General features: G+C 56.3%; 2 long non-coding RNA genes and 1 pseudogene across 2 annotated transcripts; all 3 read left to right on the forward strand.

Annotated features, from left to right (window-relative positions):
• The first annotated feature begins 244 nt into the window (after positions 1 to 244).
• Positions 245 to 4,945, forward strand: LOC146763319 (uncharacterized). Its single transcript, XR_014951973.1, has 2 exons — positions 245 to 1,754; positions 1,835 to 4,945. It is a non-coding gene; the product is annotated as an uncharacterized LOC146763319 (long non-coding RNA).
• Positions 4,946 to 15,018: 10,073 nt separating this feature from the next.
• LOC146763320 (uncharacterized) lies at positions 15,019 to 16,790 on the forward strand. The gene is made up of 2 exons (XR_014951989.1): positions 15,019 to 15,272; positions 16,523 to 16,790. It is a non-coding gene; the product is annotated as an uncharacterized LOC146763320 (long non-coding RNA).
• A 3,531-nt stretch (positions 16,791 to 20,321) lies between these two features.
• Positions 20,322 to 21,629, forward strand: LOC146763321 (uncharacterized; annotated as a pseudogene).
• The last annotated feature ends 1,033 nt before the right edge of the window (positions 21,630 to 22,662 follow it).

Here is a 22,662-nt window from a genome sequence, read left to right on the forward strand (position 1 = left end):
GTTTGGCATAGATTTTAGAGGCGTTATTGAGGGGATAGGACAGGGTGTCTCTGTTAATCTATTTGGCAATTTGGATACTGGGTAAATAAAATTAATATTTTGGTAGAATTTTGGGGTTTTGTTAGTTTAATTATTTATGAATTTGTGTGCCTGCAGCTGTAGTGTCTCTGCTGCAAGTCTCAGTATCCATTCATGTTTGTGTGCGTTAGGCAGTCCATTCGTGTACCAGCGAGTCCCCCCTGCAAGCGGCCGCAGAGCCGCTCCTTCGCTCTCCTGGGAATTCGGGGAGCGGCACACGGCTCTGCGACGAAGCCTTGATCTTTGTCACTTGGAGGTGGCACCAGGGAGCCTCAGGAGCGGCCGAGGAGTTGCTGTAAGTGGGGGAACTACTAGTGAGGGGGACCAGGGTCCACTCGAGTTTTGGGAACGCCACCTCACCTCGCCTGCTCTTCAGCCAGGCAGACCCTGCCAGGAGGGCGTGGGCGAAGCGTGCGGCCCGAGGAGCCCGGCGTTCTCAAGAGAATAATGGTGAGCAGCAGAATTGCTGAGTTGTGGCTGCTGTGCGGCTGAGATCGTGCAGTGATGTTTGGTGTTCTCGATTGTAGCTGAGCACAGGACCACAGCCCAGTGACCATAGGACATTCCCCGCAGGCGAGGCAGCCTCCATTGCCAGGCGACGTGGATTCTCATCCCCAGATGCCAGAGAGATAAGTGGAGGGCTAAGGCCCGCAGAGGGGGTGAAAGCGGGGTGCTGGGAGGGCCTTTAGGATCAGGTTTGGGGGCAGGGATGTGCAAGAAGTGTCCCCTTAGGCCAGCTAAAGGGAAAGTGTCTGTTTTGATCACAGTGCTGAGGTGCTCAGGGCAGAGCAGTTCTGGTGTGTGTCCTGTCACTTGTCTCTGGTGCACTCTGTGTTCTTTGGGTCTCTCAGCTCTTTCTTCTCCTCAAAAGCTCTCTCTCCCTGTCCTGTGTCACGGGTGTCTGCACGTATTTGTCCCACAACTGCTCTGCCCTGCTGCATAGCCTGTAATAGCACAAGTCCTGGGGACTTGAAATTTGTCATTTGCAGGGTGTAGTTGGGCTCTAGATTGTATGGGGAGATTGACATAACATGTTTGGTGATGCTAAGTTGTCCTGCAGCCATTTGACACTAGTCCTAACTTCCTTTCAGGTGCTGACAATTCAAATATGTGGCAGAGAGCCCCAGTCCTGGGTGAGGGTGTTGCCATGATCAGGTCAGTCATGGTTTGCATTTGCAGGGGCTGCCTAAATGGTGACCGTGTTACAGCAGTGTTCTTTGCCTTTATTTTTAGGAGGTCCAGGCAGATAGCAGCAGTCAAGGCCGAGTGTGCCAGGTGAGCAGTGGACAGAAGCAGCTGTTGTTGCTCAGGTTTCAAGATTTGGTGCAATTGTAAGCATCCATTGTTGTTTGTGTGCTTTAGGGAATCCACTCAGTGTACTCATACCTCTGTCTCCAACTGGCTGATGGACCAGTTTTCATGCAGATGTGATCTTGTGGGAAGCAATACAGGACCCTGTGACAGATCCTTCCAATTTTCCATTTCAAGGTCCCCTCCTGGTAACCCACAGGAATGGGCAAGGAGTTGTGGTGAGGCAGGGAAGAGGAGTGAGGGTACCCTCAAGTTGCAGCAATGCCATGTCACCTTGTCTGCCCTTAACCTAGGTGTGCCTTGAGATGACGGTGTCAGAATCCAAGCGCGCCTGAGGTGTGTGGCCCAAGACTTCTTGGGAGACGGTGAGTAGCAGAATTGTCAGGTTCTGGCCCATGTGCTGTTAAGGTGGTGCACTGACGTTTGGTTTTCTTTCTCTTGGCAGAGCAAGAGATAACAGCCTGGTGACAACTGGAACTTCCCAGACAGGCACGAGGCCTCGATCTGCACCTGATGGGGATTTGCATCCCCAGATATGTGCAAGATAAGTGCAGGGCTACAATGCACAGAGGGGATGGAAGAGAGGTGCTGGGTTGGGACTCCCCAGGAGGGGTTTTTGAGTCAGTTTTGGAGATGGGGATGTGCAAGAAGTGTCCCCTTAGGCCAGCTAAAGGGAAAGTGTCTGTTTTGATCACAGTGCTGAGGTGCTCAGGGCAGAGCAGTTCTGGTGTGTGTCCTGTCACTTGTCTCTGGTGCACTCTGTGTTCTTTCGGTCTCTCAGCTCTTTCTTCTCCTCAAAAGCTCTCTCTCCCTGTCCTGTGTCACGGGTGTCTGCACGTATTTTTCCCACCGCTGCTCTGCCCTGCTGCATAGCCTGTAATAGCACAAGTCCTGGGGACTTGAAATTTGTCATTTGCAGGGTGTAGTTGGGCTCTAGATTGTATGGGGAGATTGACATAACATGTTTGGTGCTGTTAAGTTGTCCTGCAGCTGTTTGACACTAGTCCTAACTTCCTTTCAGATGCAGACAGTTCCGGTCAGTGGCAGAGAGCCCCAGTCCTGGGGTGAGGGTGTTGCCATGATCAGGTCAGTCATTGTTTGCATTTGCAGGGGAAGCCTAAAGGGTGACTGTGTTACAGCAGTGTTCTTTGCCTTTATTTTTAGGAGGTCCAGGCAGATAGCAGCAGTCAAGGCCGAGTGTGCCAGGTGAGCAGTGGACAGAAGCAGCTGTTGTTGCTCAGGTTTCAAGATTTGGTGCAATTGTAAGCATCCATTGTTGTTTGTGTGCTTTAGGGAATCCACTCAGAGTATGCCAAGCCCCTGTCACCAACAGCTGATGGCCTGGATTTCCGTGCTTGTGAGCCCTCTGGAAGGTGTTGCAGGACTCTGAGATGAAGCCTTGAAATTTTGTATTTCAAGATTGCATCAGAGTTGCCTTTGGCAATGGCTGAGGAGTTGTGGTGAGTCGCCGAGGTAGGGAGGGGGAGCCAAGGTCCACTCGTGTTTCAGCAATGCCGAGTCTCTTTGTCTCTTCTTAACCCAGGCAGACCCTGCGATGACGGTGGCAGCCTCTGAGCCTGGCCAAAGTGTGCGGCCCGAGCGTTCTCAGGAGAACGGTGAGTAGCAGGATTGCTGGGTTTTGTCCATTGTGCAGCTAAGATCATGCAGTGATGTTTGGTGTTCTCGATTGTAGCTGAGCACGGGACCACAGCCCGGTGACCATTGGACATTCCCCGCAGGCGAGGCAGCCTCCATTGGCACGCGACGTGGATTCTCATGCCCAGATGGCTGAGAGATTAGTGGAGGGCTCAGGCCCACAGTGGGGGTGAAAGCGGGGTGCTGGGAGGGCCTTTAGGATCAGGTTTGGGGGCAGGGATGTGCAAGAAGTGTCCCCTTAGGCCAGCTAAAGGGAAAGTGTCTGTTTTGATCACAGTGCTGAGGTGCTCAGGGCAGAGCAGTTCTGGTGTGTGTCCTGTCACTTGTCTCTGGTGCACTCTGTGTTCTTTGGGTCTCTCGGTCCTTTCTTCTCCTCAAAAGCTCTCTCTGCCTGTCCTGTGTCACGGGTGCCTGCACGTATTTGTCCCACAGCTGCTCTGCCCTGCTGCATAGCCTGTAATAGCACAAGTCCTGGGGACTTGAAATTTGTCATTTGCAGGGTGTAGTTGGGCTCTAGATTGTATGGGGAGATTGACATAACATGTTTGGTGATGCTAAGTTGTCCTGCAGCCATTTGACACTAGTCCTAACTTCCTTTCAGATGCAGACAGTTCAGGTCAGTGGCAGAGGGCCCCATTCTTGCGTGAGGATTTTCCCATGATCAGGTCAGTCATTGTTTGCATTTGCAGCGGCAGCCTGAATGGTGACCATGTTACAGCAGTGTTCTTTGCCTTTAATTTTAGGAGGTCCCGGCAGTTTGCAGCAGTCAAGGCCCTGTGTGCCAGGTGAGCAGTGGACAGAAGGAGTTGTTCTGGCTCAGGTCTCCATTTCTGGTGCAATTCTAAGCATCCACTCTTAGTTACTTTGTTTTATTTTAGGCAGTCGTCTTGCAAGATATCTCTGGTCCGGATGTCCAAGGCCAGGTGGGTGCAAGCGTAAGGTCTGGGTGGGTGTGCTTTTCAGGGCAGGGGGATGTTGTTTTCACAGAATCTCGGTGTGGGTTTTTTTGCTTTGTTTTTTTGCAGGTGCTGTCGCTGCCCTAGCTGTGTGAAGGAACAGAGGCGAGCGGGTGAGTTGGCATTTTGGCACGGTGACTCACAGGTGACTCTTATGCAGCAGCATGCTAAGTGTGTAGCTTTTTGTTTTTCAGGTATCCTCCTGGCAGCCTGTGGAGTCAAATTGAGACTTCAGGTGAGCTGGGGCAGCGGTGTGTCGGAGTTTCAGGGATTCCTCTTTTCGTGGGCACTAGTTGCATTTTCTGTTTTGTCTTAGGTACCCTGAGGAGGAGCGTAGCTGAAGTTTGGAAACGGCAGCACCGAAGCGGATGTACAGAACATCTCGCCGTTCACATCCAACTGACATGGGATTCCATCCGGTTGTCTTGCAAAAGCTAAGTGCTGGGGCCAGTAGGTGGGAGATGGGGGAAAAACCTTCACTATCACAGGAGGCTATTTGATGTTAGCTTGGAGAAGAGGCCCATAGTGGGATGGGCCCCTCGGGAGCAAAGGGAGAGGGTTTCTCCTCAGCCCCCCCAGAGTCTTTGCTGGGCAGGGCAGTTCCGATCCCTCTCCGCGTTCTCGTGACGTTCGCATCGGCGGCCTTCTTTGACTCTTGACGTTGTCGTGGATCTTTTCACCATAGGAGCCCGCCTTCATGTCTGGAGCTATAGCTACAGTCACCCTGTAGTCATTTCTTCCTTCTCTAGGCCTACTGAGCTTCTTAGGCTTTCTCTTAAGTGCTTTGGCACTAACATCTTGAAAGGCGTTGCATGTCATCATCAAGTGCTACTGCCCTAGGGCTTTCTTTTCTTTGGCATCATCAGCCCATGGCTCATCTTGGGCCAGGAATCTTGGGTCCATAAGGTGAAATTGCCAGGCAGTTTCCATGTGTGTCTGTGTCACGTTGTCTGTGTCCGTGTCACGTTGTCTGTGTCTTAGGCCTTTGTTACATCTCCATGCTTTAGCAACATCATTTTGTGCCGTATCGGCCATATTTTGCTCACGTACCTTCCTGGATATCAGTTATTCTGGCATCTTTACATATTTACTTTTTGGGACCGGACGATGTACATGAGATGTTCTCATCCATCTTCATTCTCAGTTTTGGTAGCCCTTCTCTTGGACTTCCGTACGGATCTTATTAGCCCTTCATCACCTGACCACAGTAGTTCCGTAGCATCTGCCTTCTCAAAGGATATAGGGCTCAAAAATTAGTCTTCTGGAGAATTATATCAAGTCCTCACTTATCTTGTATCTCTGTCGGCTTACATTGTATGCACTTATGTTGCACCTACCTGTGTCGGCTTCTATTGTATGTGCGTATGTTGCGCCTACCTATGTTGGCTTATGTTGTTTGTGCTTATACTGTATGTACCTATGTTGTCTTATATTGTTTGTGCTTATACTGTATGTACCTACGATGGCTTATGTTGTTTGTGCTTATACTGTATGCACCTACGTTGCCTTATGTTGTTTGTGCTTATACTGTATGTACCTACGTTGCCTTATGTTGTTTGTGCTTATACTGTATGCACCTACGTTGCCTTATGTTGTTTGTGCTTATACTGTATGTACCTACGTTGCCTTATGTTGTTTGTGCTTATACTGTATGTACCTACGTTGCCTTATGTTGTTTGTGCTTATACTGTATGTACCTACGATGGCTTATGTTGTATGCACCTCTGTTGTGGCAATTGTGATCGGAGCTGCCTTGCCCGGGCACGTAGTCACGCTCAGGTAGAGCAGTTATAAAGCTTTGCCGTTCATCTGTTCTCTACGGGGTTTGGGGTACAACACTGATGGGCCCAGAGTTGGTATAGCTCCTAGCTCTCAGATAGTCAGTCACTGACCGCCTCCCCTTGTCTCGTAGGTCCCCGGGTCCCTACAGAATTTCCTGGAATCTACCATTTGACATGGAGGTCCTGCGGTCAGAAGAAGCGTTTAAGCATATTCTTCAGTGCAGCGTTTCACGTAAGGGTGGCAGCCAGCGTGTCAGCAGAAGAATGTGTGAGAGTGTGACTGTCTGTGTCTGTCTGTGAGAGTTTGTGTGTGCTTGTGTCTGCAGCTGTGTGTGTGTGTGTGTGTGTGGAGCAGTTCCAACCTTGTGTGTATGGCCTTTGCCTTTCAGGGGGGGTTTTCATCAGGCAGGAGGATTTTTTGGGAGTCTCCGGAGCGAGTTGCCGTGAATGTGAGTTTGTGCGTAACGCGAAGGGGGCGTGCACGTCGGCGGAGCGTTTTGCGCCGTTTTTGTTCCGGGTGCGTCATAACAATAAAAGCGTTGTGGACTTTTCTGAAATGGAGACACGGTTATATTGTGTCAATATGTATTTTCCTTGTAATACATTATATTGTTCTGTCTTTGCAGGTGTTCCTGTCTTTTGATGTATTTTGCTGTATGTAAATTGGACTTGTACTTGTGTGCCTAGGTATGATGTATTCTTTGTTGTATTTGTCTCTGTACTTGCGTTTGTATACATTGTTTCCCTGTGTATTGCTGAAGTTTAAATTAAAGGAATAAAGATTAATCAGCCCTAATAATGATACCTCTTACCCTCTGCCCCGCCCACCATCCATCTCCTGTCTTTCTTTGGTGTGGTTGAGTCGTATCATTTTCACCCTTTTTCTCCCTTTGCCTCTTACTTTCCTCTTTAGTCTATTCCTCACTTTATCCTTCCATGTGTAACTCTTTGTCTCTGGCTGTGTTTTCCTTTGTTTCCATTTCTAACACATCTCTATGTTTCTCTAACCCTATTTCCTTCTCACCCTGTCTATTTTCTTCCCTTCCTCTACATGTATTTCCCCATGTCTCTTTGTCTCTTTCAATCTAGGTTTCACTATGTTTTCTTCTTTTTTTTCTCTTTGTCAGCCTTTGTCTTTCTAACACTTGCTATCATTGTCTTTGTCTCTGACCCTTTTTCCTTTTCTGTCCAACTTTAACTTTTTTGTCTAACTCTCTATTTCTTTCTCTCTTGAACCCTACCTTGTGTTCAGTCTCTCCATTTGTTTTCCTGTAGGTTTTCAGCTCTATTTCTTCTTTTTCTTGTCTATTTGCTTTTCTCTTTCATTTCAAGTGCTTCCTTTTCTCTTTGTCTTTCACTCTTTTTCTCTTTACCCCTCCTTTCTTTTGCCTTTCTCTTTCTAATCTGAATTTTTTGGTTTCTCTTTTTATCTCTTTTATTTTTCTTGCTCTGTTTTCTTCATACTCTTTTCTCTTCCTTTTCTTTTTCTCACTCTTTCTTCTCGCTCTCTTCTTCTCACTCTCTCCTCTTCTTCTTCTTCTCACTCTCTCTCCTCTTCTTCTCACACTCTCCTCTTCTTCTCCTCGCTCTCTCCTCTTCTTCTCACTCCTCTTCCTCCTCTCTCCTCTTCCTCTCATCTCTCCTCTTCCTCCTCTCTCCTTCTTCTCGCTCTCTCCTCTTCTTCTCACACTGTCTTCATCTCTCTCTCTCCTTCTCACTTTCTCCTCTTCCTCCTCTTTCTTCTTCCTCTGACTCTCTCCTCTTCTTCTTACTCTCTCCTCTCACTCTCCTCTTCTTCATCTCACTCTCTCCTCTTCTTCTCACACTCTCCTTTTCTTCATCTCACTCTCTCCTTCTCACTCGCTCCTCTTCCTCCTCTCTCCTCTTCTTCCTCCTCTCTCCTCTTCTTCTTCCTCTCTCCTCTTCTTCTTCTCACTCTCTCCTCTTCTTCTCACTCTCTCCTCTTCTTCTTCTTCCTCTCTCCTCTTCTTCTTCTTCCTCTCTCCTCTTCTTCTTCTCACTCCTCTTCTTCACACTCTCTCCTCTCCTCACACTCTCTCCTCACACTCTCTTCTTCATCTCTCTCTCTCCTTTTCTCCTCACTCTCTCCTCTTCCTCCTCTCTCCTCTTATTCCTCTCACTCTCTCCTCTTATTCTTCTCACCTTCTCCTCTTCTTCATCTCACTCTCTCCTTTTCTTCTCACTCTGTCCTCTTCCTCCTTTCTCCTCTTCTTCTCACTTTCTCCTCTTCTTCCTCTCTTCTTCTTCCTCTCTTCTTCCTCTCTCTTCTTCCTCACTCTCTCCACTTCTCACACTCTCTTTTTCTTCTCACTCTCTCCTTTTCGTCTCACTCTCTCCTCTTCCTCCTCTCTCCTCTTCTTCTCACTTTCTCCTCTTCCTCCTCTTTCTTCTTCCTCTGACTCTCTCCTCTTCTTCTCACACTCTCATCTCACTCTCCTCTTCTTCATCTCTCTCTTCTTCTCACACTCTCCTTTTCATCTCATTCTCTCCGTTTCTTCTCACTCGCTCCTCTTCCTCCTCTCTCCTTTTCTCACTTTCTCCTCTTCCTCCTCTCTTCTTCTTCCTCCTCTCTCCTCTTCTTGTTCTCATTCTCACCTCTTCTTCTCCCACTCTCTTCTTCATCTTTCTCCTTTTCTTCTCACTCTCTTCCTCCTCTCCTCACTTTCTCCTCTTCCTCCTCTCACTTCTTCTTCCTCTCTCCTCGTCTTCTCACTCTCCTGTCTTCTCACTCTCTCCTCTTCTCACACTCTCGTCTTCATCTCTCTCCTTTTCTCCTCACTCTCTCCTCTTCCTCCTCTCTCCTTCTCACTCTCCTCTTCTTCTCTCTCTCATCTTCCTCCTCTCTCTCTCCTTTTCTTCCTCTCACTTACTCCTCTTCCTCCTCTCTTCCTCTTGTCACTCTCTCCTCTCTTCTTCTCACACTCGCTTCATCTCTCTCTCCTTTTCTTTTCACTCTCTCCTCTTTCTCCTCTCTCCTCTTTCTCCTCTCTCCTTCTCACTCTCACCTCTTCTTCTCACTGTTCTCTTCTTCTCACACTCTTCTTCATCTCACTCTCTCCTTCTCGCTCTTTTCCTCTTCTCTCCTCTTCTTCACACTCGCTGCTCTTCCTCCTCTCTCCTATTCTTCTCACTCACTGCTCTTCCTCCTCTCTCCTCTTCCTCCTCTCTCTCCTCTTCTTCCTCTCTCTTCTTCCTCTCACTCTCTTCTCTTCCTCTCACTCTCTCCTCTTCATCTCACTCTTTCCTTTTCTTCTCACTCTCTCCTTTTCCTCCTCTCTCCTCTTCTTCTCACTCTCTCCTCTCTCTCATCTTCCTCCTCTCTCTCTCCTCTTCTTCCTCTCACTTACTCCTCTTCCTCCTCTCTCTTCCTCTTGTCACTCTCTCCTTTCCTTCTCACACTCTCTTCTTCCTCTCACGCTTTCCTCTTCTTCTTGCTCTCTTCTCTCCTTCTCACACTCTTCTTCATCTCTCTCCCTTTCTTCTCACTCCTCTTCCTCCTCTCTCCTCTTTTTCTTCTCACTCTCTCATCTTCCTCCTCTCTCTTTTTCCTTTTCTCGCTCTCTCGTCTTCCTCCTCTCTCCTTTTCTTCTTGTCTCTCCTCTTCTTATCACTCTCTCCTCTTCTTCTTCTTCTCACTCTCTCCTCCTCTTTCTCTCTTTTTTCCCCTTTCTGTACTTAGAATAAAAAAGCAGGAGTAGAAAATACCGTGCTCCGAGGAAGTAAAAAAAAAGAAAAACAACTTTAAAAATAAAAATTTCTACTCCCTGGGAGCATCAAAGTAAAAATAAAAATTTTTACTCCTTGGTAGCATCAAATTTTCCACTGCTGCGCCTGACAATATTTTTATATTTATATATATATGTATAGGGGGGGTAGGGGAGGGGTCTGTCTGGTAGCCACACCCCCACCCTGAATCCTCCCTCTACCCTAACCCCTTCCCTGACCCACCCTCCACCCCCTCCCCCACACCCTGACCCCACCCCTAACCACGCCCCCAATGCTGACCCCCCTCCCCCAATGCTGACCCCACCCTCTAACCCCCACCCCTGTCCTTACCCCCTCCCCTGGCCCCGCCCCCAGCCACACACCCTCCCCTGACCTCTATTAAGATATCCATTAGGATACGTATAAAAATCTGAAATAAAATATAATAGGAATAAATGTAAGAAATTATGAAAATATAATTTTCCATCAATATCCATTACAAATCCGAATGTGAATATAAATATGAAAAACATAAAAATAAAGCGTGTTGAACTGCAGCTTAAGAGTAAAGCTTTTTTCTTTCGGTTCCTATCGGGTCTCAGGCAGGCTTTTTGTTCCGTTCTTTCCCGCGCGGACGCTTTGGGGCGTTCGCTGCCGAGGCCGTGCCGGCGGGGACGGCGCGGTACTGCCGCCTTGTGGGCAGAGAGCGGTACTGCAACCCGGCCGCCCTCTTGGGAGTGCCTTGGCGCGGACTCGCTTGAAAAGTGCTGCCGCCTTGTGGACACAGGGCGGTACTGCAACCCCGCCGCCCTCTTGGGAGTGCCTTGGCGCGGACTCGCTTGAAAAGTGCTGCCGCCTTGTGGAAAAAGGGCGGTACTGCGGCCCCGCCTCTCGCAGCCGCCCTCTTGGGAGTGCCTTGGCGTGGACTCGCTTGAAAAGTGCTGCCGCCTTGTGGACACAGGGCGGTACTGCGGCCCCGCCGCCCGCAGCTGCCCTCTTAGGAGTGGATTGGCGCGGACTCGCTTGAAAAGTGCTGCCGCCTTGTGGACAAAGGCCGGTACTGCGGCCCTGCCGCTCGCAGCCGCCCTCTTGGGAGTGCCTTGGCGTGGACTCGCTTGAAAAGTGCTGCCGCCTTGTGGACACAAGGCAGTAGTGCAGCCGCTCTGCCCGTGGCCGCACTCTTGGAAGTGGCTTGGCGCGGACTCGCTTGAAAAGTGCTGCCGCCTTGTGGAAAAAGGGCGGTACTGCAACCCCGCCGCCCTCTTGGGAGTGGCTTGGCGCGGACTCGCTTGAAAAGTGCTGCCGACTTGTGGGCACAGGGTGGTACTTCAGCCCGGCCGCCCTCTTGGAAGTGGCTTGGCGCGGACTCCCTTGAAAAGTGCTGCCGCCTTGTGGACAAAGGGCGGTACTGCGGCCCCGCCTCTCGCAGCCGCCCTCTTGGGAGTGGCTTTGCGTGGACTCGCTTGAAAAGTGCTGCCGCCTTGTGGACAAAGGCCGGTACTGCAGCCCGACCGCCCTCTTGGGAGTGCCTTGGCGCGGACTCGCTTGAAAAGTGCTGCCGCCTTGTGGACACAAGGCAGTAGTGCAGCCGCTCTGCCCGCAGCCGCACTCTTGGGAGTGCCTTGGCGCGGACTCACTTGAAAAGTGCTGCCGCCTTGTGGGCACAGGGCAGTAGTGCAGCCGCTCTGCCCGCAGCCGCACTCTTGGGAGTGCCTTGGCGCGGACTCGCTTGAAAAGTGCTGCCGCCTTGTGGACACAGGGCGGTACTGCGGCCCGACCGCCCTCTTGGGAGTGGCTTGGCGCGGACTCGCTTGAAAAGTGCTGCCGCCTTGTGGACACAGGGCGGTACTTCAGCCCGGCCGCCCTCTTGGAAGTGGCTTGGCGCGGACTCCCTTGAAAAGTGCTGCCGCCTTGTGGACAAAGGGCAGTAGTGCAGCCGCTCTGCCCGCAGCCGCACTCTTGGGAGTGCCTTGGCGCGGACTCCCTTGAAAAGTGCTGCCGCCTTGTGGACAAAGGGCGGTACTGCAGCCCGACCGCCCTCTTGGGAGTGCCTTGGCGCGGACTCGCTTGAAAAGTGCTGCCGCCTTGTGGACACAAGGCAGTAGTGCAGCCGCTCTACCCGCAGCCGCACTCTTGGAAGTGGCTTGGCGCGGACTCCCTTGAAAAGTGCTGCCGCCTTGTGGGCACAGGGCGGTACTGCAACCCCGCCGCCCACGGCCGCCCTCTTGGGAGTGGCTTGGTGCAGACTCGCTTGGAAAGTGCTGCCGCCCTGTGGACAAAGGGCGGTACTGCAACCCGGCCGCCCTCTTGGGAGTGGCTTGGCGCGGACTCGCTTGAAAAGTGCTGCCGCCTTGTGGGCACAGGGCGGTACTGCAGCCCCCCAGCCAGCGCCCGGCAAAATCACCGAGACGGGGCGAGGGGCGGCAGCGAGCGGCGAGCGGGGCGATGTCTGTGAGTGAGGGGAGGGCTGGAGGCGGCTCCGCGGCGGCGCCGGATTAGGATGGCAGCGGCGAGGGAGGCTTTCTGTCCCGTTCCGGCCGCCGTCCGTACCGGAACGCTTTGTGCCTTTCTGTCCCTCGCCGGCCGCCGTCCCCCACGTGTCGGGAGCCCGGCGCCGCCGTGATGGCGGCGGGCGGTGGGACCGGGCTCGGGCGGCTCTGGAGGCGCTGCTGGAGGTGGGATTCGGGGCCCGGCGCGCTGAGGGCGGCGGCACCGGGGGGACAGCGGGGGAGGGCGGGCGGGAGCAGCCGGAGGGGACCCGGCACCGGGAATGGGATTGGGGGGGGGGCGGGACACACGGACAGGCCCCGGAGCCCCCGGGACCCCCAAAACGCCACCGAGACCCCCAAAAAACCCCCCGGGACCCCTCAGAACCCTCTGGGACCCCCCAAAAATAACCGGGAGCCCCCCGGTCCCGCAGGGCGAAGGCGCTGGCGCTGACCGGGAACCGGGGAGTGGAGCCGGCCATGGACTGGTGAGGGGGGACCCCAAGAACACTCCCGGCACCCCCAAAAATACCCGGCGGGATCCCCCAAAAACAGCCCCGGGACCGCCAAAAACAGCCTCGGGAACCCAAAAATTCCCTTCAGGACCCCAACCCCCCCCCAGGACCCCCAAAATTCCTCCCAAAAACCCCTTGAAACCTCCAAACTTCTCCCCAGGACTCCAAAGCCCTCCCTGGGACGCCCAAAATTCTCTTTGGGACCCCAAAACTCCCCCTGGGACCTCCAAATTTCCCTTTAGGACCCCTGAAATTCCTCCTGGGACCCCCAAAACCCCCTGAGACCCCAAAAGTCCTCCTGGGATGCCCCAAAGACCTTCCAGAACCCCCCAGAACCCCCTCCAATTTTGGGTCCCCCCCCGATTCGGGGTTCCCCCCGGTTTTTGGGTCCCCAGGCTGGTGGCTCATGAGGACGACCCCGACTCGGACCCCGAACTCCCCCCGGGTTTGGGGGCGCCGCCTGCGGGCCTGGGGGGGCCCCGGCAGCCGCCGGCCCCCGAGGACGAGACCCAGAAGTGAATTTTGGGGGTCGGGGGGGAATTTGGGGGTTGGGGAGGAAAATTTGGGGTATGAGGAGCTCAGGGATATTTTGGGGTTCAGAGTGGTTAATTTGGGGTTTCAGGGTGTTTATGGGCAGGGTTTTCGGGTATTCTCGGGAGGGCTTTGGGGTATTCTTTGGTGGGTTTTAGGATATTTTTGGGTGGATTTTTTGGGGTATTTTTGGGAGGGTTTTGGGCTGGTTTTGGGGCATTTTATGGTGAGTTTTTTGGATATTTTTAGGAGGGTTTGGGTAGTTTTGGGTGGGTTTTTTGGGGGCATTTAGGACGATTTTGGGGTATTTTTGGGTGGGTTTTGGGCTGAAGGCGGCTCAGCGGCGGCGCTGGAGAAGGATGGCAGCGGCGAGGGGGGCCCGGCGGGGCCCTGCCTTTGCCAGCCCCTCCTGCCGCCCTCCTTGGAATGGTTTGGGGCAGTATGGGGTTATTGAGGTAGGAGTAATTATTTTGTTGTTGTTGATTTAATGTGGGGTTTTTTTGTTTGTTTGTTTGTTGTTGTCGTTTGATGTATTTGGTTTGTAGAGCAGGAACTGTAGACAGAATCCTGCAGAAGTAATATGGAATTTGTCCTCCCAAAACCCGCCCGGCTTCCAACCACTTTCAGCACGTGGTCTTCCTTAGCAGCACATGGTTCCCCCACACTTGGGAGCCGGTGCACTCTACTTTTCTCTCCTCCTTTGCTGACAGATCCTGCTGAGGCTGAGGACAAAGCCCTACCCCTACACGGACAAGGCAGCAGACCTGGTTCGGGAAGCCAGCGTGCTCCAGGCTGCTCCAGGACTCTGATCAAACATCAGCATCCCCGTCTCTCACGTTGATGGTACGTGGTAACCCCTTAAGAACAGAATTCCACCTTTTCTAACCCTAAGCAGCAAACTGGGGACGGATAACTCTAGAAATCCTGTCATGTAAGGACCTCCAGGATTCAGCCCTCCATGTGTCCTTGGTATCAGAGGTTGGAATTGCAGAGTTGCCACTTTACCCCCAGACGTAATTTTTGATGTGGTTGTGCCACTTTAACAGTATTTGAAATCTCTCTTCGTGTTCTTGCAGCAGCATTTTCGAAGCACAATGGAAATCTAGCCCTTCTGCCGGGAGCGGTTCACAGATTCGTGGAATCCCAGAAGGGTTTGGATGGGAAGGCACCTTTTTTTAAAGCTCGTCCCGTTCCAGCCCCTGCCATGGGCAGGGACACCTTCCACCATGCCAGGGTGCTCTAAGCCCTGTCCAGCCTGGCCTTGGACACTTCCAGGGATCCGGGGGCAGCCACAGCTTCTGTGTGCAACCTGTGCTGAGGTGCCCTGAGGAAATGTGTGAGCCGGAGGGAGCCGGGGCCGGGCGGAGGGAGCCGAGCTGTGGGAGTGGGCGAATGGAGGCGGGAGCGGGCGGGACTAGGCGAGCGTGGGCGAAAGCGGCCGAAAGGGGCCGAGGAGGCGAGCGGAGCCGAGCTTTGCCGAGTTCAGCCGAGGCGAGCCGAGCTTTGCCGAAGAGGCGAATGGAGGCGAATGCGGCCGGAAATAGCCGAGCGTGGCCGAAAGTAGCCGAAGCTGGCCGAGGAGGCGAGTCCAGCCGAACGGAGCCGAGCTCTGCCGAGCGCAGCAGCCCGGGCGGGGCTGAGCCGGGGCGGAGCCGGGGCGCCGGGAGGATCCCCTCCTGTCCCTCTCTCTCCCGCTCCATGCTCCTGCCCGTGTTCAGTTACCTCTCTTTCCCCCGTTTCCGTGTCCCCCCCAAACCCGGCTCCTTCCTGTCCTGTCCTGTCCCTGCCCCGCTGCTCCGTTCCATTCCCCCTCTCGGTGGTGTGAGATGAGATTTGAGCCCTTTCTGACACCCACGCGTGCTCTTTGTGTTGTCAAATCCCGCGTGTGAGCCAGAAGCTCTCCCTGCCTATTTTGCAGGTGGATGTGCCATTCAAAGCCCTGGAGGCAGGGCTGAGCACCGGCGAGCCGCGCGTGGCTGCTCTGCACAGGGGGCGTGGCAGGAAACACTCGCTGAGTGCCGGAGGAGCGAACGGGAGCCTTGGCCCTGCCATCCTCTGGGATCTCCGGGGACACTGCAAGCACTGGCAAAGAGCCGAGAGCCATGGGAGCAGCGCTGAGCGAGGCTGTGTCCCAGCCAAGGAGTTCCTCCTGTGTCCCTTAAGAGGATACCCCAGGGCTGGTTTTCTGCATCAAGACTTCTGATCAGACCATCTGTAGACCTCTGGCTTAATGTAAATATTTATTTATATGTTTGTCTCTGACAGCAAAGCACGTATCTCCTGACTTCCCTGCTATTCAGTATCTGCTGAACTGGCTGTGCATTTTTCCTAAGCTAAGGAAAACCCTCCCTCTGATTCTGTAATTTCCAAAGGAGCAGCATTGAGTCACTTATGTTTTTCTTGTCTCCATAACTTTAGCTTGACTCGTGCTCAAGGACAGGAATGACTCAAGAACTGTATGTGGTGAATTGTTAGTTTGGCAGGGGTTTTTGCAAATTCAGGGCTAAAATGTGATGTAAGAAAAGGCTTTTATTGCAGCAGTTAGATTTTTGCAGCATGGCAGATTTTCAAGCCTCTAAGTAAATCACTTCATTCAGATTTAAACTCTCTTGAAATATGCTTGATATGTTTTGGGGTTTTTTTCATTGTTATGCTACTTTTCGTTTTGGTTTGATTTGGCTTTCTTTTTTGCCTGGCGTGGGAAAATTTTACAGCTCTCACTTTTTTCTTCTCCAGTTGAGTATAGTGTTACCTTCTTAATTCAAAAACCATTTGCTGTATGGAAAAAGCACCTTGCCTTTGTGAAGGGCCAGGTGGGAACTGTTTTAATGGCCAGTGGCACAGCCCTGTAGCACACAATTCCCAGGAAGTGGGGAGCCCTCTGCCAGGCAGAGCCACCTGGCCAGGTTCCTGCGGGTGCTGCTGCTGTACCCGGCTGATGAGGTGAGAAGCAGCTTGGCTTTATTGCCAAAATAAAACTCACCCGTTTTCCTATGAATCCCAGCAAAGTGGTCCCAAAGGCTCTGTCACTCAGTCTCTGCTTCCATTGGTGTGGAGAGGCTGGATCCCAGTTATCACCCCAGCAGTGCCCCTGCCTCCCTTTTCCCCACTTTTCTGTTCCAGTCGTGCGAAATATTCAGGCTTTGTTTTCTTCCCCCTGCGGTTCACTGCAGATCCCAGAAAACCCACAGGAGGGAAGATCATTCCTTGTGCTTCCACCTCCAGGTGAGAGAGGAGATGGTCACATCCTAGGAGCCTGATTTTGGAATGTTTTCTGGAATTGGCCCAGTGGCTTTTACTTCTGGGGTTCCTGGAGTCTGTCCGTGGCAGGTCCAGCCCGTGCTTCAACTGAGAGCCCTCAGTCCGCAGGGAAATGAACCTTTGGGGAAGTTCTTACAGCTCTGCTTAGTGCTTTATGAATGGTGATGATTTTCTGGAAGTAGGCTGTCCATTCTGACCCTTTTTCTTCCCTCTCCCTGCAGACTGTACCTGCTGAGAGGCTGAGGTGAGACCAGGATCTGTAAAATCCCTGACTCTCCGTGTTTTCCCGAGGCTGAAGCCGTGTTTGCTGTCAGTGACGACAGGGTGGGAGATGCTAAACACTGAAAACTTTGGGGTTTTTCCCCTGAACTCCCCAAGACTCTCTGCAGCTGTGCCCTGTCTATCTCTTGAAAGAGTTTCTGGATTTACAAAGGTTTTTACATTCTGCAATATTTATCTATAACTCGATTAAAAAGAATCCTACTGTATCAATGTGGTGTTGATTACTTTGTTTGAGTCGGTTAATTAAAGCGAATTGTTGGTAAGGGGTTTGAGCATCCCTTAGTTGGAGCTGGCAGCTCTTATTTAATTTCTCTTCATTCCTTTAATTTCTTTCAATTATTTCTTAAGCCATTACTGCAATTAGGATGCACGGTAAGGACAAGAGCATTTCTGCCCTGCTGGATTGGGAAATCCGAGCCCAATTCCTTGGAGAGATTGAGGGGATGGGGATCTGTGCCTCAAGCTGGGTTTTGACAGTGGGAATTTGGTGAGGAAGGAAGAGGAGAGATCCCACGGAAAGTGGCTGAGGCCAGTTCCGCTGGCTTTGGGTGCTCCTACCCCCGAGAAAATCATCCTGGCTGAAGGGAGCTGGAAGAAGCCAGGGGGCTGCGCCGGGGGCTGTGCAGGGACCCCAAACCCTGGTCAGGGGCGCTGGGCAGTGCCAGCTGCAGAGGAACGCTGCAGAGGGGCTGCGCTGGAGCCCCTCAGCTTCCATGCAGAGATGCTGGCACTGCGGGGCTTTCGGGACACTGCCGAGAGGCTCCGCTGCCAGAGCCGGGGAGTTCTCCCGTTATTTTCTGTCGTGCTGGGCACCTGGCAAGTCCTTCGAGCCCCGCAGGCTGCCAGTGCCAGCGGAGCAGCTGGAATCACAGACGGTCACACAGAAACCGGGCTGGGAGAGCAAATGAGCTCTTCCATGTTGTTTTTCACAACGCGTTTTGGATTTATACCAGAATCTCTTCTCTCCCCTCAGACCCCGTACCCCTGACTTTTGAGTTTTCTCACAGAAATGTCTCGGCCTGCACCGGGAAAAAGAAAATTCCCTGGCACGGCGGGGAGCGGCGGGGTTTGGGGGTGCTGGGGCGGCACGGGGGTCCCCGCGCCCCGGCCGGTCTCGGTCAGCCCCGGGAAATCGCCGCCGCCGCCGGCTCGGCCCCGGCGCCGCCCCGGTGCTCCGGCCCGAGAGAGACCCCGACCCGCCCGCCGGGGCAGAGGCGGCACCGCCGGGAGCCGAAGCGGCAGCCCCGGGCCCATCCCGGCGGGCCGGGAGCGATGGCCCCGCCTCCATCCCGGGCGGGCCGGAGCCTCAGGGGCGGGGCCGGGCCGGAGCCTCAGGGGCGGGGCCGGCGCTGGCTCAGGTGCGCGGGACCGCGGGGCACCTGCGTGGGGTGGGGCCGAGGTTATTTAAGTGCCGGGAATCGCTGCAGCCGCCATTTGCTCACTCGGAGCGCAGTGAGGGTGGTGGGTTCTGTGCGGGCTCCGCAGCTTCGCCCTTCTCTCCTTCCCCCCCTTTACTCTTCCTTCCTCCTGCTCCCATTCCCCTTCTTTCCCTGCCTTTCCCCCGTTTTCCTCTCCTCCCCAAAGCCGACTGCTTTCGCTCCCCTTTTTTGCCCCCTTCTACTCTTCCTTCCTTCTGCTCCTATTCCCCTTCTTTGTCTTCCTCCTTTTCCTTCTCGTCCCATTTCGGCCTCCCCTCCCGTCCCACCATCTACCCTTCCTTCCTTCTCTCCATATTTCTGTTTTTTCTCCCCTAAACCCACTCCCCCTCCTCCCCCAAATGCGACCCCCCCACTCGTCCCTCACCTGTCCCTGCCCCGCTGCTCCGTTCCATTCCCTCTCTCTTCCCTCCTCTGTCCCGTCCCTCTTTCCCCCTGCCGGTCTTTCCCTTCCCCGCCCGCTTTCCTCGCAGCCCGACCTCCCTCCCCACCTTCCCGCATGCTCCGCTCTGCTCCCCTGTTCTCGTTCCCCATTCCCCTTTTCCTTCTTTCCTCGCAGCCGCGGGGCTCGGGGCGCCGCAGAATAAAGCCCAGAGGGCCGGAGCCGGCGCCCCCCGCCCTCGCTGGGGTCCCCACACGGGGCCGGAGCCGCTCTGCGGGTCCCCCCATTGCAGTCTAATACACGGCCCGACACTGCCGGGGTGCGGCTTTCCCGACATCACACTGGGGGTCGGGCTGGGGGTCGGGAGGGGGTCCTGGGGGGAGGAGGGTGGGGGGGTTAGGAAGGGCCCCCTCCGGAGGAGGGGGTCCCGGGGGGGGGGGGGGGGGGGCCAGGGTGGGCCCCCTCCGGAGGAGGGGGTCCGGGGGAGGGGGGCGGGGTGGAGGGGGGGCCTTCCCCCCTCCAGCCCCGCCCCCTCTCCGGGACCCCCTTCTCCGGACCGGGACCCGGGGGGAGGAGGGGGGGTGGGGTGGGGGGGGTGGGTGGGGTGGGGGGGGGGGTGGGGTGGGGGGGGGGGGGGTAGCAGAGGGGGTCACGTCACTCTGCGCCGTGAACAGAAATAAAAAAACACACGACCGGCGGTCCCCTCCAGCGCCCCCCCCCCCCGCCCCGCCCCACCCCCCACCCCCCCCCACCCCACCCCGCCCCCCCACCCACCCCCCCCCACCGCCCCCCACCCCACCCCCCCCAACCCACCCCCCCTCCCACCCCCCACCCCCCCCCACTCCTCCCCCCGGGTCCCGGTCCGGAGAAGGGGGTCCCGGAGAGGGGGCGGGGCTGGAGGGGGGAAGACCCCCCTCCACCCCGCCCCCCTCCCCCGGACCCCCTCCTCCGGAGGGGGCCCACCCTGGCCCCCCCCACCCCCGGGACCCCCTCCTCCGGAGGGGGCCCTTCCTAACCCCCCCACCCTCCTCCCCCCAGGACCCCCTCCCGACCCCCAGCCCGACCCCCAGTGTGATGTCGGGAAAGCCGCACCCCGGCAGTGTCGGGCCGTGTATTAGACTGCAATGGGGGGACCCGCAGAGCGGCTCCGGCCCCGTGTGGGGACCCCAGCGAGGGCGGGGGGCGCCGGCTCCGGCCCTCTGGGCTTTATTCTGCGGCGCCCCGAGCCCCGCGGCTGCGAGGAAAGAAGGAAAAGGGGAATGGGGAACGAGAACAGGGGAGCAGAGCGGCAGTCGAGGGGAAGGGGACGAGGACAGGGGGCCGGTGGGGAGAGGTCGGGGTGTGCAGGGCAGCTGGGGAGGGGCCTGGGGGGAGAGCCGGGTGAAGGAAAAGAAAGATTGAAGGCAGCTTTGGGGAAGGAGGCGGAATGTGTGGAGGGGGAAAGGTATCACGGAAAGGCGGCAGGAGGAACCGGGAGCGCGTGGGGGGGAGCAGGGGGAGGGGGCACGGGGGAGCCCGGCTGGGGAGGGAAGGAACAGGGACACGATGGAGGGACAGGATAGTGTAGGGGTGAGTAGGGGAATAGAGAGGGAGGACAAGGAAAGGGGTGTAGGGGGGCCCGCCCGGGAGGGAGGGAGGGGAGGGCTAGGGGGGAGAGGGAGGGGGGGGGGTTTGGGGGGGGGGAGGGTGTAGGGGGTGGGGGAGGGGAGGAAAGGAGGGTAGATAGGAGAGGTACAGAGAAAAAGAAATACAAAAGAAAAGAAACGCGCAAGGAAAGCAAAAGAAACAGAGATATGGAGCCCGACCGGTCGTAACCTCCCGCTCCGAGCGCCCAGCACCAAATGGCTCCGCCGCGCTCGCCCCGCGGTTTAAATACCCGCGGCCCCGCCCCGCGCAGGCGCGCTGGGGCCCCGCGCACCTGTGCGCGCACCTGTGCTGGCCCCGCCCCCGGCCCCGCCCCCCGCCCGTAAATGGCGGCGGCTCCGCGCCCGCCCCGTGTTCTGTGTGGATGCTCGGACGGACTGCGGCGGGACCGGCGCTCGGAGCTCCGTGCGGGGATCGGATCGGGGCAGCTCCCGGCCTGCGCGGCGTCCGAGGCGCTCAGCTGAGATCGGGATCGGGATTTGGGTCCTGGGCCCGCCGGTGTCTGCTGGGGGAGCCGGGCAGAGCCGCTCCTTCCTCGGCGGGCAGGGAGGGGGTGCCGGGGCCGGCGGATCGAGGCGGGATCGCGGCTGGGATCCGGACCGGCAGCGCCGCGGCCGGGAGGAGCCGCTCCGGGACGGGCGCCGCCGCTCCAGCTGCGGCCGGCCCGGGGCTCGGGTCCCGCCGGGGCTCGGGTCCCGTTCTCGCTGTGGCCGCGGGGAGCTGGGGCTGCGTCGGGGCCGGGACCCCATCGGCACCGCCGCTCCCGCAGCGCCGCCTCCGGCCCCGCGGGCGGACACGGAGCCGCCCCGCAGCCCCCGCGGGATGCCGAGCCCCCCCGCCCCGGTAGCCCCGTGGCCACCGCGCTCCCCTGCGAGCAGCAGCGCCCGCCTCCCCCGCCCCGTGTCCGCATCCCCGGGGGAGCCCCGCCGGACGAGCGGGGCTGCGGCGCCGCGGCCGGGAGCGGCCGCTCCGCCGGGGCCGCTGCTCCCGCTCCGGCTGTGCCCGGTGCGGGGCTGGAGGCGCCGGAGCCCCCGAAGGGCAGAGAGCACCTCCTGTCCTTGGCTCTGCGGGGCGGGAGCTGCCGTGCCCTGCCCGTGGCTCGCAGCGTGCCGAACGCACGTCCCGGCACGGGCACCGGCGCACGGGACAGCGCTGGCACGGACACGGCTGAAGGGCTGCCCGCGGCTCCTCGGCCAGGGGCTGCTCCCCACAGGCACGCAGGGATGCTTCAGCCCGGACAGCCGACAGGGACCCCAGGGAACGGCTGGCATTACCTGGGAATGGAGGCACGGGCCGTTTGCAGAGGGGCTCTGACGGCAATCCCTGTTGCCGACCTCCCCGAGCTCCCACACAGCTGCCAGGTATGTTCCAGCCACCCCAAATCTCCTCCCTCTTTTCCAGCCTGAGGCCATCATTCACCAGCAGCATTTCAGCCAAGGCAATCTTCCTTCACGGGTACTAAATGCCAAGCAAGAGCCTCGGAGATGCCTTGAAATCAGAGGTTCGAGTGCGATGATGTTCGGAGATTTCCAGGGAGCCAGCTGGAGGTGCAGAAGGGATGGAAAACTCTCACAGGTGGGTCCCACTGGAGGTGTGCTGCAGGCAGGGATGTGCATCCCTTTCCTGAGGAAAACGGACATGCCGAGGCTCTGAAAGGAGCTGAGCTTCTGCAGGAGAGATGTTCTGCCTCAGCACAGGCCGGGAGCACATCCAGCCACCGCCTTGTCCTGCTTTAAAACATTAACTGGAGCCTGAGCTCCGGGTGGGGAGGGAGCTGAGAGCCGGAGGGGCAGGAGCAGGGATGGGAGATGAGGCTGCTGGAATGTCACCTGGAGCAGCTGAACATGTTCTGTCCCTGCAGGAGCCAAAGCAGATCCCTCCTGGCCAGGCTGGATGGGAGATGAGGCTGCTGGAATGTCATTGGAGCAGCCAGGAGCCAAAGCAGATCCCTCCTGGCCGGGCTGGATGGGAGATGAGGCTGCTGGAATGTCACCTGGAGCAGCCAGGAGCCAAAGCAGATCCCTCCTGGCCGGGCTGGATGGGAGATGAGGCTGCTGGAGTGTCATTGGAGCAGCCAGGAGCCAAAGCAGATTCCTCCTGGCCGGGCTGGATGGGAGATGAGGCTGCTGGAATGTCACCTGGAGCAGCCAGGAGCCAAAGCAGATCCCTCCTGGCCGGGCTGGATGGGAGATGAGGCTGCTGGAATGTCACCTGGAGCAGCCAGGAGCCAAAGCAGATCCCTCCTGGCCGGGCTGGATGGGAGATGAGGCTGCTGGAATGTCACCTGGAGCAGCCAGGAGCCAAAGCAGATCCCTCCTGGCCGGGCTGGAGGGCAGCTGCTGGATCTGCTGTGGGGGAAAACTCCCTGCCCCTGCCAGGAGCGCTGGCTCTGCTCTTCCTCCAGCTCCTGAGCAGTGTCAGGGCCACCGTGAGGGAGTTCAAACCCAAAAAATCCCCACAGCCCACGGAGTGAATGATCCCAGCAGAGAAACGCAGCATTGAAATAAAAATCTTACAGCTCTGTCAAAAAGGCTGTGACATCGCTGCAACGGGATTGCCAGGAACCTTCTGGTTTGCTCTCGGAATGCTCTTGGTTCTCTTTTGTGTATTTTTAGTC

The sequence above is a fragment of the Lonchura striata genome, chromosome 1A (genome assembly GCF_050655825.1).
Source record: "Lonchura striata isolate lonStrDom1 chromosome 1A, ASM5065582v1, whole genome shotgun sequence".
In the NCBI taxonomy this organism is placed as follows: Eukaryota; Metazoa; Chordata; class Aves; order Passeriformes; family Estrildidae; genus Lonchura; species Lonchura striata.